Source organism: Marmota marmota, unplaced genomic scaffold (assembly GCF_001458135.2).
Source record: "Marmota marmota marmota unplaced genomic scaffold, marMar, whole genome shotgun sequence".
Taxonomy (NCBI): domain Eukaryota; kingdom Metazoa; phylum Chordata; class Mammalia; order Rodentia; family Sciuridae; genus Marmota; species Marmota marmota.
The window spans coordinates 4,583,145-4,597,345 of NW_025999949.1; the positions used below are offsets into that span (position 1 = coordinate 4,583,145).

The following is a 14,201-nucleotide window of genomic DNA, read 5'->3' on the forward strand; positions in this document are numbered from 1 at the left end:
CTAATTACCTCTGAAAAGTTCCACCTCTCAACAATGTCCCCATGGCAACTAAATTCCGAAAGGAGTTTTGGAGGAAGCATTCAAACCACAGCAGTAGGAGTAGACCCCCTACTCCTGAAATCACTTAATGAATCATCAAATTAAAGAACTAGCAGTTTATCCTCTGATACTTATAAAGAGATTGCTCAGATCCGCAAAATAATGTTTATTGTTCTTAACCACATGTACAAAGAGTTGTGCAACTTTTCCTTGCTGGACCTAAAGTAATTACCTAATGAGGAAAAGGTGCATTGTATCTTAACAGTTAAATAATGTTTCCAAGTTTGAAAGTATTTGTTTTATTTTATAATATAATCACATAAAATTATCAGGTTCCTTTTTGATAACGAATGCTAAACATTTGCTCATGTTTTTTCATCTGCAACACCAAGTTATTCCATTGAATTTCTTTATAATTGATTGTACCCAGCAAACTGACAGGTATACAGGGAGACTATTATTTCCTCCTTGATTACAAGATGTTTATTGAAAGAAAACTTTTGGCAACTTGGGAGGCTGAGGCAGGAGGATTGCAAGTTCGAGGTCAGCCTCAGCAACTCTGTGAGACCCCGTCTCAAAACAAACGGAAACCAAAATGTAGCTTAGTGGTAAAGCAACCGTGGTTCAATCCCCAGTACCAAAAAAAGAAAAGGGGGAAAAGAAAGAAAGAGAGAGAGAGAAAGAGAAAGAAAGAAACAAGTTTATCATACTACTTATTTAGCTGTTCAAATAAAGAAATAGGGTCTAAATGGCAGCTATTAGATTTATGCATGCTTACTTTCATTTTACCAATTTTATTTTCATTTAATGTCCCATTACTATTTCTCTCTCTTTAATTCATTTTTTTCGTTCTAGGTGGTAGTCACTCGCTTTGCTTTGGGAATGTACATGTATTTTCTCAATTAACCCACCAGTATTAATACACCATTTGGGATTGGGTATTGTAAAGTCTAACTGGGAAATGTTTCTTATAATCATTATCATAATTAAAACTAAGTAGTAACCATGATTTCAAATACTCTCCCCTCATTATCTCTAACCTTAAAATTTGTGAGGTGCTAAAATGAATCCCATTTAACAGGCTAGTACTTGATATTTTCTCAGGCTCATATGACTAGTAAATGATGGAGCCATGGAATTTACTTATTTATGTATTTATTTATACAATTGTGGATTTGGTAGTGTTATATAAATAATTTACTGTCGTAGGATTTAAAAAATTATCAGTTATCTCATATTTTTTATAGTATGGACTGTATCTAGGTATGCTGAGTTGATAACTTTAGGGTACTATTAATGTCAGGGATTGTTTTAGTGCGATCTGATGTTTAGCTTCGGCATCAGCTTTTAAAAACAAAAGTTAAATAAAAAGGTTTTTCAAGTGTGTGTGTGTATTTAATTTTTCCAACATTTTTTATTGGTGCACTACAGTTGTACACACTTGAAAAGTTTTAAAAGTGTGTGTGTGTATGTGTGTGTTAACAGAAAACAGGTTGTGATTGTTCTTTACAGGCTACTTGTGTACAGTATCTTTGGCAATTTTTTTCCAGAGGCTCAGGGTTTGCTTCCATCTCTGAGGCTTACCCTGCTGAAGCAGAGAAGTGAGGCCCTCTGGCTCACCAAGCTGAGATTCATGATCATCCCTCTTGGACCTGACTAGGGGCCTCTGTTCAGATAACTTGGCTACTACCTTTTTGAGACTCAATTCCCTTTCTTGTATTCCAATTCTATTCATAACAATGATAATGTGCTGGGCTGGGTGGGGCACACCTGTAATCCCAGCAGCTTGAAAGGCTGAGGCAAGAGGATCAACAGTTCAAAGTCAGCCTCAGCAACTTAGCAAGGCCCTAAATAACTTAGAGAGACCCTGTCTCTAAGTAAAAAATAAAAAGGGCTGGGGATGTGTGTGGCTCAGGGGTTAAGCACCCCTGACTTCAATCTCCTCACCCCCAGTGATAATGATCACTATAACTAGCATTATATGGGAGTCATTTTATGCCAGGTGCTTGCTTAAATGCATTGTATGTATTATCTTACTTGATCCTCTTAATAAGCCCACTGAGGGGTTCACAGGTGGGAAAATTGAGCTCATACACATTAGCAAGTTGGTAGAGCCAGGCCCACCTGACTTGTGTGCAAAGCCCATGCCCCTGTAATGTCTATAGGCTTCCTGAGTTCTCAAGTTCATGCTCCTTCTTAATAATCAGAAAACTCTCATGCCCCCCAGACAATCACTTATGCCAAGAATAGTTTGTCAGTTGTTAATTTCCATAAATTGTATTAAAAGCAGTGTCAACTCCCGTCCATGTCACCCTCATCCAAAAAGATAATTTTAATTTTACTTTTCAGGATACATTCCTCCCTATCCTGTTTGAGGCCCCTTACCACAGATTCCAGGTCCCACATCCTGCATCCTTTTGCTGCTGATCAGTTCAGGACTAGATTTCTATTGCTGAACTTCAGGCCAGGAGCCAGGGGCCTGCTAATGGCTCAGTTTCTGCTGGAATATCCTTTTACTGTGCTCTGCTGGAGTGACTTCCATTTGCAGCCCCCACATGTCCTTTCATGCAATGCCTGAGGTCTGTTTCCTACATCCCCTGGACACCATGTTGGATTGATTGGTCTGGACGTCCCTCTCAGACCTTATAGTTCTTACCAGTCTAGTTTCCTCAACTCTCCATTTTTCTCTCATCTTCATCCCCACAATGGTCGCCTTGCTTCTTTGGGTTTGGATAACATCCTTTATTTTCTTCCAATCGATAAACAAAGACTGTTTGATATGGCCAAGTTCTATGCAGAACTCTAGCCTTGAATTCATCCTACGCAATTATTAGCCTGTTTAGTTCAGTTCAATAAGTATTTATCAAACAGGAATGTGTTCATGTCTTCAAGGAGCATGTAGTCATTTGGGGAATTATTGTTGTTGGTGGTGGTGCAGTGATTGTCAAAAATGTGAAGGGTTTTGGATTTTTACCCTACTTGTAAGCTAGCAAGTTAATTTGCCATATTTTAATGGATACTGGTTTAAGACACAAATCTGTCAGAGAAAAGGACCTTATTACTCATGGCAGGGAATTCAGCATGAACATCAGCATTTTTATGTCAGTTGTCTTTGCCTTCTCGTCCCTTAGTTATGGTGTAGACAGATTTGGGCAGATGCCTGCACACAGTGGGTTGTGTTACAGGATAGAAACTCTGAGCTCAGGGAACTTGAATTTTACCTACACAGATATACCACACTAACATAAAATGATAAAATACTGCAAACTGAACATGGGATATATGAGAACGCTCTGCTTCCTTAGTAACTTTTCTATAAATCTAAAACTATTCTAAAATAAATATTTGTTAAGTTTTTAGAAAGCTTACCTCCTCTTTGTTCTGAAGGGGGTTTCTATTTCTATCTTCTAACACTGTTTGTTATACAAACACTTGTGAAAAGAGTTCCCAGAACAAAAGCAGAAATGCAAGCAATTCATGGAGTACCTGTCGCCCAATAATATCTACTCTTCTGTCTACATTGTCTTCCCACTCTGCTGGCCTCTTTGATTGACCTGATTGGTAGTAAGCTTTCTGTCACTCTAACAAATACCTGAGAAACATCAAATTATGACAAGGAAAGGTTTGTTTTGGCTCACAGGCTTGGAGGTCAGTTGGTCCCAAAGCTTTGGGGCTGGTAGCCAGGCAGACATCATGACAGGGAGTATGGGAATATAGAGTGGAACCATCTGCTCACCTCATGGTGGGTGGGAAGGAGAGAGAGGGAGAAGGCAAGAGACTGGAGTCCCACAGTGCTCCTCCCCCTTTGTTTTGTTTTTGTACCTGGCATTGAATCCAGGGCACTTAACCATTAAGCCACATCCCCAGCCCTTTTTGTATTTTTTAAAATTTTGAGACAGGGTCTCACCAAGTTGGTTAGGCCCTTGCTAAATTGCTGAGGCTGGTTTTGAACTCACAATCCTCCTGCCTCAGCCTCCTGAGCTTCTAAGATTAAAGGCATGAGCCATCCTACCTGGCCACAATACCCTTTGAGGGAATGCCCTAGTGAACAAAAAACTTTGCATTATGCCCCGTCTCTTAAAAATTTCTGGCTTCTTGCCATGTGGTCAATATTCTGGGTCAAATCACCATATCCACCCAATAATAATAATAATTATATTATTATTATTATTATTATTATTATTATTATTCCACTACCTTCCAAAAGTGCCACGTTGGGGATCAAGACTTTTTTTTTTTTTTTTTTTTGCACTGGAGTTTGAACTCAGGGCCTTGCACATGCTGGGCAAGTGCTCTACCATTGAGGTACATTCCCAAGCCCTTTTGGATTTTTTAAAACATTTTTAGACAGGTCTTGTTAAATTTCCCAGGATGGCCTCAAATTTGTGATCCTCCTGGCTCAGCCTCTTAAGTAGCTGGTGTGAGCCAACATATCCAATTGGGAATAAGCCTTTAACACATGGACCTTTGGAAGACATTCCAGATCCAAACTACAGCAGCACTTAAAATGAGTGGTCATGGTTTCAACTGATAATTTTTGCATTATTAACTATTATGTATTAATAACTGTCTTGGAAGATAAATACATTAAATGCATCCCTATAAACATAGTTGTTGGGCTGGGGATATAGCTCAGTTGGTGGTAGAGTGCTTGCCTTGCAATGTACAAGGCCCTGGGTTCAATCCCCATTATATCTTCCGTTATAATGTAAACATAGATCATGGAAGATAAATGTTTGCACCAGGTGTGGTGGTGCATGCTTATAATCCCAGCTACTGTGGAGGCTGGGGCAGGAGGATTGCAAGTTCCAGGCTAGCCTAGGCAATTTAGCAAGACCATATCTCAAAATAAAAAATAAAAAGGGCTGTGGATGTAGCTCAGTAGCTCAGTAGCTCAGTGACAAAGCACCCCTGGGTTCGATTCCTTGTACCCAAAATATAAAAATAAAAATAAAAAAATAATACAAGTGAAATTAGCAAGCAGAGGTTTTACACTGCAGAGGACATGGGTCTTTGTTAAGAGCATGAAACTCACAGAGTCCACATCTGGGGCTCGGGTATAGCTCAGTGGTAGAGCACTTGTCTAGCATGAGTGAGGACTTGTTTTTGATTGTTAGCAATGGGAAAAAAAAAAAAAACACATCTGCAGCTTGCTAACTTCTTGGGCCTGTGGCACAGGTCACATATGCACAACCACATGAATAGACATATTCTCGAAAAATGTCCTTAAGTGATTTTAAGGCAAGGCCCAGGGGGGCCTCAGATATGCTTCTGGCAATGGGTAGCTTTCATGAAGGAGTCATGGTGAGTTGCGGCTAAGAAATTCTTGGAAATCTAGTTGTCCATCACTGTTGAAGTCCACTTCATTATGTAGTTAAGGACACCAGGATCCTTCTGTTTCTTTGTGAAGCCAGCCAGTTCTGTACTCATGAAGCTTAGGAACCCTATCTTGGAGAGTGCAGCTGCTCCCATTCTTTACGGCATACTTCTAGAAAATAGCAATCAGGGACTCCATGCACGACTCAGTCTCTGTAGGGTGGGACATTTTTGCTGAGTTGGAGTGGAGCCAGGAACAAGCAATTGCAGCTGGGAGTGGTTCCTGACTGATGTTGGATCAGGTAATTCTCTTTTGAGGCTGTCCTGTGTGTTGGCTTCCACCCAGCAGATACTGGTTGTATATCTCCCTCCAGGGTATGCTAACCAAATGTCTCCAGATACTGCCAAATGATCACTGGTTAAGAACCACTGGTCTAGTATATTCTATTCATTAACCCTGTGCATTATACTCTAAAAATTCAAGATAGAAACCTCATACCATTTTTAATACTTAACTTTCAGAGGGGCTTAGTTCTCCAACTAATCTTTAACAAATGATAATAAAACAACTATGTTTATTTGTGGTGCTGGAGATTGAATCCAGGGCCTTGTACATTGCAAGGCAAGCACTCTACCAACTGAGCTATATCCCCAGCCCAACAACTATGTTTGTTTTTTTTTGAACAACTATGTTTATAGTGATGCATTCAATGTATTTTGTGTAAGATTTCTCCCTATCTTTTGTATTATTTCCGATCTCACGATATCAAATGGAATCAGCAGTTTTCAGGCTTCTTGTCCATACTGTCAAATGGATGACAACAAAAGTTGTATCAATTTCCATTTCCATTTCCATTGGCAACTGTTTCCTTATTGTGATTGAGAACCCTGGGCCTTGCTCAGCATGTGCTCTACCACTGACTTGCCCTGGGAGTCTAGCTTAGCACATCCTCACCAAAAATGTATGTGTATATTTGTATCTTTGCTAATATAAGTTCTTAATTTATATATACATTTATTGTTCACACACACACACAAATATTTTTGGTACTAGGGATTGAACCCAGGGGCACTTAACCACTGAGCCACATCCCCAGCCCTTTTTTATATTTTATTTAGAGAAAGGGTCTCACTAAGTTGCTTAGGGCCTTGCTAAGTTGCTGAGGCTGGTTTTGAACTCAAGATCCTCCTGCCTAGGCTCCTGAGCTGCTGGGATTACAGGTGTGTGCCACCGCATCTGGCTCTTATTTATATTTGAACACTAGTAAGCATGAACATTTCCTCACATATTTTGGTTAGTGGTATATCTTCTTTCCTCAGTTATTCATGCTTACTGCTCCTTTGTTGGGGTTTTTGTATAATTCTCATCAATTTGTCAGAAGTCTTTATGTAATTTAACTTGGATGTCATAAGATTATCCAAAAAATAGCTTCACATAAAGCATTTGAGCTTAGGCTTTGTTAAAGGTTGGGCAGATGGCAAAGGATTTATAGCACTGAAAATGAAGCAATCTCAAATGAAGTTCTCATTTTTTTTTTTTTTTACAAGTCCTTGGTTATCTTGCTTTTTTTTTTTTTTTTTGGTTTTCTCCTTTCTCTTCCCTATGCCTTCTTCCCACCTCTCCACTCCCAGCCCCTGATTCCAGTTCCTCTCCATTGGAAAAAAGATATCATTTAGATATCTTTTTTTAAAAAATATTTTTTATTGTTGATGGACTTTATTGTCTTTATTTTTATGTGGTGCTGAGGTTCGAACCCAGTGCCTCATGCATGCTAGATGAGGACGCTACCACTGAGCCACAACCCCAGCCCAAGATATCTTTTTGATTTCTTCTTGTTTACCTAAGTACTTTGTCTTCTGCCTTAGTAGTTTATCAAGGTACTTTCCTAAACAAGGACACTTCCTTTCCTAAGGGGAATACCAGTACCAAATTTTAAGATATTTTTAACATTGTAAGACAGTGAAAAAAAAAATTATGAATTCAATTGTTCTATTTGCTTCAAGTGCTTTCCCGATTTCAATTTAAAAATTTTATTGTGGCTGTCATTCCATTCTGCAGGGTATTTTCTGGAACATGGTTGTTTATCTACATCCCTTCTGTCCCATCTAAGTGCATGCCATCACTCCAAGGAAGAGTCAAGAGACATGAACATGAGCTTTCAGAGACACCAAAACTATCTTTTCTATTGTGAACTAAAGGCTGACAAAGATTATCACTTTATAGTGGATAATGATGAAAATGAGCACCAGTTATCTCTAAGAATGATCAATTTAGGAGCTGGTACAAAGGACAAATTGCACATTATTGAAGCAAAGACAATGAGTTATGGAGGCAGTCTGATTAAAATCATGCTGGCAACTTTGAAGTAGTCTGTACAGCCAAGGGTTTCCCTTGGGGGCTTTAAACAAACACTGCCTGTGGCCTTATGGTTGAAGCGCAGTTCAGGGCCCAGGCCCATTAGTGGACAGGACTCGACAGCTGTGGAGAAAGATGCAGAGTCAGAAGATGAAGAGGAGAAGGATGTAAAACTCTTATTTATCTGGAAATTGACCTGCCACTGGAAATGGTAGCATTTTCAAATAAGAAAAAGTAAATTTGCTGCAAGATGAAGATTTCGTTGAGTATGAAACTGAAGAAAAAACTCAATGAAGAAATCTTTTTATCATATACTCTAGTAAAAAAATGCATAAAACTCAAGTCAGGATAGGAAAGACTCAAAATCAGCAACAACAAGATCAAAAGATTAAGACCTCCCCCCCCCCAAAAAAAAAAACAGTAAAAGAATAATTAAAACACCAAAAAGACATAATTCTGAAGAAAAAAAAAGCAAATATGCAAGTGAGTATAGAAAAAGCTAGTTCTTTTCACAAATTAAAAGCCAGGTAAATTGTTTCTGTATGACTAAGAGACTACTCAAAATCTCTGGCTGTATAAGTCTCTTTAATAAAATAGTTTAAACAAGTTGTTAAAATTTCCTGTATTACCTGGTATGGTGGTGCACAACTGTAATCTCAGCTATTTAGGAGGCTGAGGTAGGAGGACGGCAAATACAAGGCCACCCTTGGCAATATAGAGAGACCCCATCTCAAAATAAAAAATAAAAAAGGGGGCTGGGGTTGTAGCTCAGTGGTAAAGCAGGACTCCAATCCCCAGTATTGAGGTGAAGGAAAATTTTCTGTCTTGTTTAATTTCCGTAACAGTTGATATCTGGCTGTCCTTTTTAGAATGCAGAGAGAACTTTCCTTACCATGTTCGATAAATGTTGCCCAGGTTCCATTGCCAAGAAAGTGTCATCTAAAAATGCCAGTTTAGGTTTTAAAGATGGAGCTCCTCTCTTTGCTTAGTTTTAATGTATGGACTGTTATGATAGGACATAATAGCAGCCGTGGTCAGACATGGAAATAGTGGGGAGACAGAAAATATACAAGTGAAACATTTTAACAAAATGAAAATATTTAATAAACTTGTATTTTTCCTTTAAAAATGTTAGGGGGCTGGGTTGTGGCTCAGTGGTAGAGCACTTGCCTAGCACATGTAAGGCTCTGGGTTCGATCCCCAGCACCATATAAAAGATAAATAAATAAAATAAAGCCATTGTGTCCATCCACAACTTACACACACACACACACACACACACACGTTGTCAGGAAAAAATAAATCTTTAGACGTCTTTTATGACTTTTTTTTTTTTTTTTTTTTTTTTAAGACAGGCTCTTGCTAAATTGCTCAGGTTGGCCTCAAACTTGCAGTCCCACTCCTCAGCCTCTAGAATAGCTGGGGTTACAGGGATGTGCCACTCACTTGGCTTTATGCACCTTATGCTTTAAGTTTAGAAGGCACTTCTAGATGGGTAGTATTTAGAGTTGGAATAGAAGAAAATGTGTGGCATACCTGTTACATTCTTAGATAATTATGTATGCTTTTGTTAAGGGCAGAGAGAAGTGAGCCTCCCTTATCTTTGTAAACATATTCTTTACTATTATAAACCAATAAAAAGCAAATATGTCCAGGTTTTGTTAAACACATTTGCTAGATTTTTAAGTGAGATATGCTAGGCCAGTAATGATTAGGGATAACATTTATTGAGCATTATTCTGCCTACCAACTATTACATGGAGGTTGGAAAATGGAGCAAGGTCGGAAGTAGATGCATTTGATTTAAAACTCAAGAATCCAAGATGAGAAGTCTACTCAGGACGACATACAACAAGAAGAAACCAAGGAGTTTCAAATGCAGGCCCTAAAATTTCACTGTCTAAAGCTATTATCACCAGCCTCGTGTGGCTATTTAAATTTTAACTAATGTGAAATAACTTTTAAAAGTCAATTCCTAAGTCACATTAATCACATTCAAGTACTCAATAGCCCATGGGACTAGTGGGTACTAGATGGATAGCAAGCACAGAATAACATTTCTATCATTACAGGAAGTTTTGACATGGAACTAATGAAAAATTGCCTTTAGGTTCACGTTGTGATGCCAGATAAAGTCTATGGAATTTCTGACAAGTTTCCAAAGCTGTGAAACGAACTGAAAGTCATCCAAAATTGTGCAGTTTGATTGGTGTTTTACTTTCTGTTCAACCTAATTCTGTAACTCTAAGAAATTTTGTGGTGAATTTCTGCAGGGACACATAACAGAAAATGTATAAGATAGATCAGAAAACCTATGCCACTGGCATTTCCTATGTGCCAAGCACCATGCTATTGCAACTACATCTAACCTGCAGGATAGCTCTATCGGTATTTATTTATTTTTGTATTGGGAATAAACCCAGGGGTGCTTAACCACTGAGCCATATCCCCAGTCCATTTAAATATTTTATTTAGAGACGGGGTCTTCCTGAGTTGCTCAGGGCCTCACTAAATTGCTGAGGCTGATTTTGAACAAGTCATCCTCCTGCCTCAGTCTCCCAAACTGCTGGGATTACAAGAGTGCACCACGGTGCCTGGCTATCTGGTTTATTGTTAATCACCATTTTGCAGATGAAGAAGCTGAAGTTTAAAGGTAGAAGGTCACAAGCTAGCAAGGAGGAAGGCCAGGATTTAACACCAGGAGTGTTTATGGTGCTATTTGGCTCTGTGCCTTCTAGTTCTTCACTTTCCTTAACTATAAATCTAAAAGGATCAACTTAGTAAAAACCTCAAAATCCTCTACTGTTTCTAAAACTCAATGTTCTAAATTAGAATAATACTACCTATCTACCCAAGCTAATGAACTATGCATGAATAGGAAGGGCAGTTTGCTATCTATTTTTCCCCCAAAGGATAATGCTTCCCTCTGTCGTGCCTCTGTCCTGAAGCTTTGCTTGGTTTCCCTTATCTAATGTGGTTTGGATCATTTATAATCACCACACACCACAGACCCTCCCCCTGCCTAACTTGATAAGAAGCTCAAGGTAAGCGGCGATTTGCTCCAGGAATCCTAAAAACAACCAACCAGCTGCGAGTATACAGCGGGTGCCCAGTCCATGGACGTTTATGGAACTAAGTGGAACTGGACTGCAAGGAAACTGTGAATCAGCCGAAGAGCACGATTAAGGATATTACTCAGAAAACTGGCCTGGCCAAGAAGAAGCCTGTGCAGGGGGTTGGAGATAAATTCTGACCAGCAGAAATCTCAAGCGGGAAAACTTTAGGGATAGGGTCCGTCACACTCGCAAGTGGCTAGCCCGCAGCCGCCGCCAACCCCACCCACTCCGAGCAGCCGCCGCAGCCCCTCTCCTGGCTCCCAGGCTCCCCGGAGCGTCCCGGGCCCGCCCTCTCCGGCGGCAGCGGCTGCGGCTGCGCAGTGGCGCGCGCCGCGGTCAGCTGACTGCTCCGGCCGGCACGTGACTTGTTCTGTGGGCTCTGGGGTCGAGAAAGCTGTGAGGCCGGAGCTTAGGTCCGGGAGGGATGGAGCGCTGAGCCGTTAACGTTTGCCAGGCCGCCCGCCTCCTCACCAGTTTCCGCCGCCGCCGCCACTTCCTCGTTTGACACCTTCCCGGGTCCGTGAGCGATGACTATCCCTGAGGGGGACCCCTGGCCAGGCCCAGGCTTGCGCTGCTGTCGCCGCTTGGGAGGGATGGGGGCGGGGGTGGGCCCGAGACCGTAGCGTTGGCGTTGGAGCTGGAGCAGGCAGGCCTGGTGCCTGTGTCTGCTCCGCGTCTGTTGGTCACTGCTTTAGGCCTAGGTTCAGTCTCTAAGGAAGAGGAAGGAGGGAAAAGAGAAACGGCCTCAGGGGGTACTCAGTAGTTGAGGCCGAAAGGAGAGGCAGAGCGGACTTGGGACCTTGCTTAGGCAAGGGTTACTGAGAATCCACGCCGTCTGATGGAGGGGATGGAAGGTGACAGAGTGGTTCAAGTGAGGATCTGGGGTGGTGTGAGTGAGGTCACAGGCAGCGCCAGAGCCCGGGACTGGGTGTATGGACTTGTGAGTAGGGGGATGGCAGTTTTAAAGGGCCTAACAGCTCCTCTGCACGCAGGGATCGTCACAGGGAAAAACAGGGTCGGTCTAGGTAGGAGAAAGCACAAGAATCCAGGGAACTCAAACGGTTTTTTTTTTTTCTGTTCTTGGTAGAATGGGGGAAGGGTAGGCAAAAATCTCCGAAAGGGAACTTGTGCGGAGAGTCTGTTAAGGCATATTGAATCACCTGCGAAACAGGAGTAAGAGGAAAGCTGATCTTATTTTCAGAGGAAAAAATCTGAGGGTTCTATCCTAAGGGTGCAGCAAGTTTAAACAAACCAACCTTAGGAGTTCCACCTAATGATATTGGGAAGAAAAGTCACATATGCGACACATTAAAGTACTCTGAGGTTATATATAATTGTCAAAAAGAATGCAAAGTGTTTTGAAAGTGTGAAGCAGGAGCCATGGGAACTAGCGCTATGGGAAAATACCCTGGAGGCAAGAAAACTTGAATTGGGTCTTGTCAATCCAGTGGGATTTGAACTGGTTGAGGAAAATGGGGACAACTTTCTAGGCATGGAAAGCCACAGGTTTTGAGAGCCTGAAGATGAGGGGAAAAGTTTTGGAGAGTGGAGGACAAAGGCCAGGTTTTGGTGGGTTGTGTAGTGGATCAGTGGGGAATAAAGTTGGGCTCAAATAATGAGAACTTTGAATGACTTATTTACTTACTCAACTAATGTATTGAGTACATGCTATATGCTGGTATTATGGTGATGCAAAGATTCAGAAAATAAAGGATTTCTATTCACACAGAACTTTTAATAGTCAAATTGGAGGCGATAGAGTTTAGTAATGATCATGCAAGTGTGAAATGTGCTTTGAAGGAATATCAGTGGTGTGAACTAGTTTACCAGGAATATAACCTTTATGGAAGAATGTTCAAAGAAGATTTTTTGAGCCTATGACCTGAGGTCTGCAAAGAGGCTGAAAAGGGGATGTGATGGTACCAGTAGAAAGAACCTTAACTGAGGAACAGTGTATGTGAGGAGGAATAAAGTGTTTGAGAAGTTGTTGGAGGGCTAGGGTGGCTGAAAAGTGGGTAGAAGTTATGAGACCTAGGGTCAGGCCCAGCAGGGCTTTTACCCTAAAAGCAAAGAAGCCAGTAATGATACAAGCAGTGGAATGAGTCAGACTGTGGTTTTTGAAGAGATAATTTTGTGAAGAATGATGAAGAGGGTGGCAAAAGTGAATGAGAAAGCCAGCTGAGGAAAACATTGTTGTAGTCCACTGAAGGATTTGAGGGCATTTTTCTCTCTTTACTGGGGATTTAAGGAGAACTTTTAACTTTACTCACCTTGAGAGGATTAAGGAGTTGGGAAAGAGGAAGAATGATAGTTCTGTTTGTCCCTTTCCCTGAAGGTAGTTATAACTACCTCCTAAGCAGTCCTGAAATACACAGGGAGGCCTGGATTGTTTTGAAGTTCATGGGAGACTTTGTAAAAATTTATTTTGACCTTTCAAATGTGTTCCTTAGTAATGTCATCTGTTTCAGAATAGCTTTTGTTGAAATATAGTCACAGGAAGAAATCAGTTACCTTTCATATATTTTTTTTTGTTGTTGTTGTTCTTACAGGTCTTTGAGGGATGGTAGTTGAAAATGCTCTCACTGGATAGATAGGGACCTGTCTCGATCTTTGGAACTAGAAACAGAAGTAAAGTGATTTGGCTAAGCTTGGCCTGACTTCCACAGTCTTCTGACTGCTCATAGATTATTCCTGCTGATTACCTACCCAGTACTTACTACAATTCAACATGTAGAGAGCAGGGTGAGTTTTTCAAAGTACCTTGTAATCTTTGATTTAGCATTTTGGGTGAAATTTCTCTAGGATAGCTTCAAGGGATTTGGCAGTCTATACTTTAGAAACTGCTTCTCTAAGAGCTTGGGGAAAGCACTTCCATTTACAATCCAGTTGGGGGAGATAATAAGCAGCAAGGTGAGCTGAAAGTACTCAGTTTGCCATTCTCAGTTCTTTGGCAACAAGGGAGTTTCAAATTTTTCTGAAGATGGAGCCTCAGGGTTGTGTCTCAGAACTCTGGAATCTCTTTCCCCTTTTGTTATTCTTTGCAGAGACTATATAAAATTTCAAGAAACAGTACTCAGGATCTAACTAAATGCTGAGAGCTATGTGACTAGAATAATTTTACTTTTAAAACTGGATAGGAAATACTCATTTTTATTTTTTGGTGTATAAGTCTTAGGAGCCTCCTTTATTTAGCTTTTGCAACCCAGAAAGAAGCTTCTGGGCTTCACAAATTTGATTCTGTGATTATTTTCACAATTTGTGAAATAATTTCATTGGCCAAAGAGCAAAACTGGCCCCAAAACAAAACTTCTGCAAAGGTAAACCTTTGCAAAAGGGTCTTCTTGCAACCTACCTGTCCTTAGCTGTAAGTCTTG

At 40.6% G+C, this 14,201-nt stretch overlaps 1 protein-coding gene and 1 pseudogene across 2 annotated transcripts in view; both read left to right on the forward strand.

Moving 5' to 3' along the window:
* The first annotated feature begins 7,347 nt into the window (after positions 1 to 7,347).
* On the forward strand, positions 7,348 to 8,617 carry LOC125616578 (annotated as a pseudogene).
* Positions 8,618 to 11,135: 2,518 nt separating this feature from the next.
* Atp6v1c1 (ATPase H+ transporting V1 subunit C1) overlaps positions 11,136 to 14,201 on the forward strand; it is a 50,773-nt gene continuing 47,707 nt past the window's right edge. For both annotated transcript variants that reach the window (XR_007347147.1, XM_015486354.2), the window contains exon 1: positions 11,136 to 11,343. The gene's annotated coding sequence lies outside the window, so the exon portion shown is untranslated. The remainder of the gene's footprint in view (positions 11,344 to 14,201) is intronic.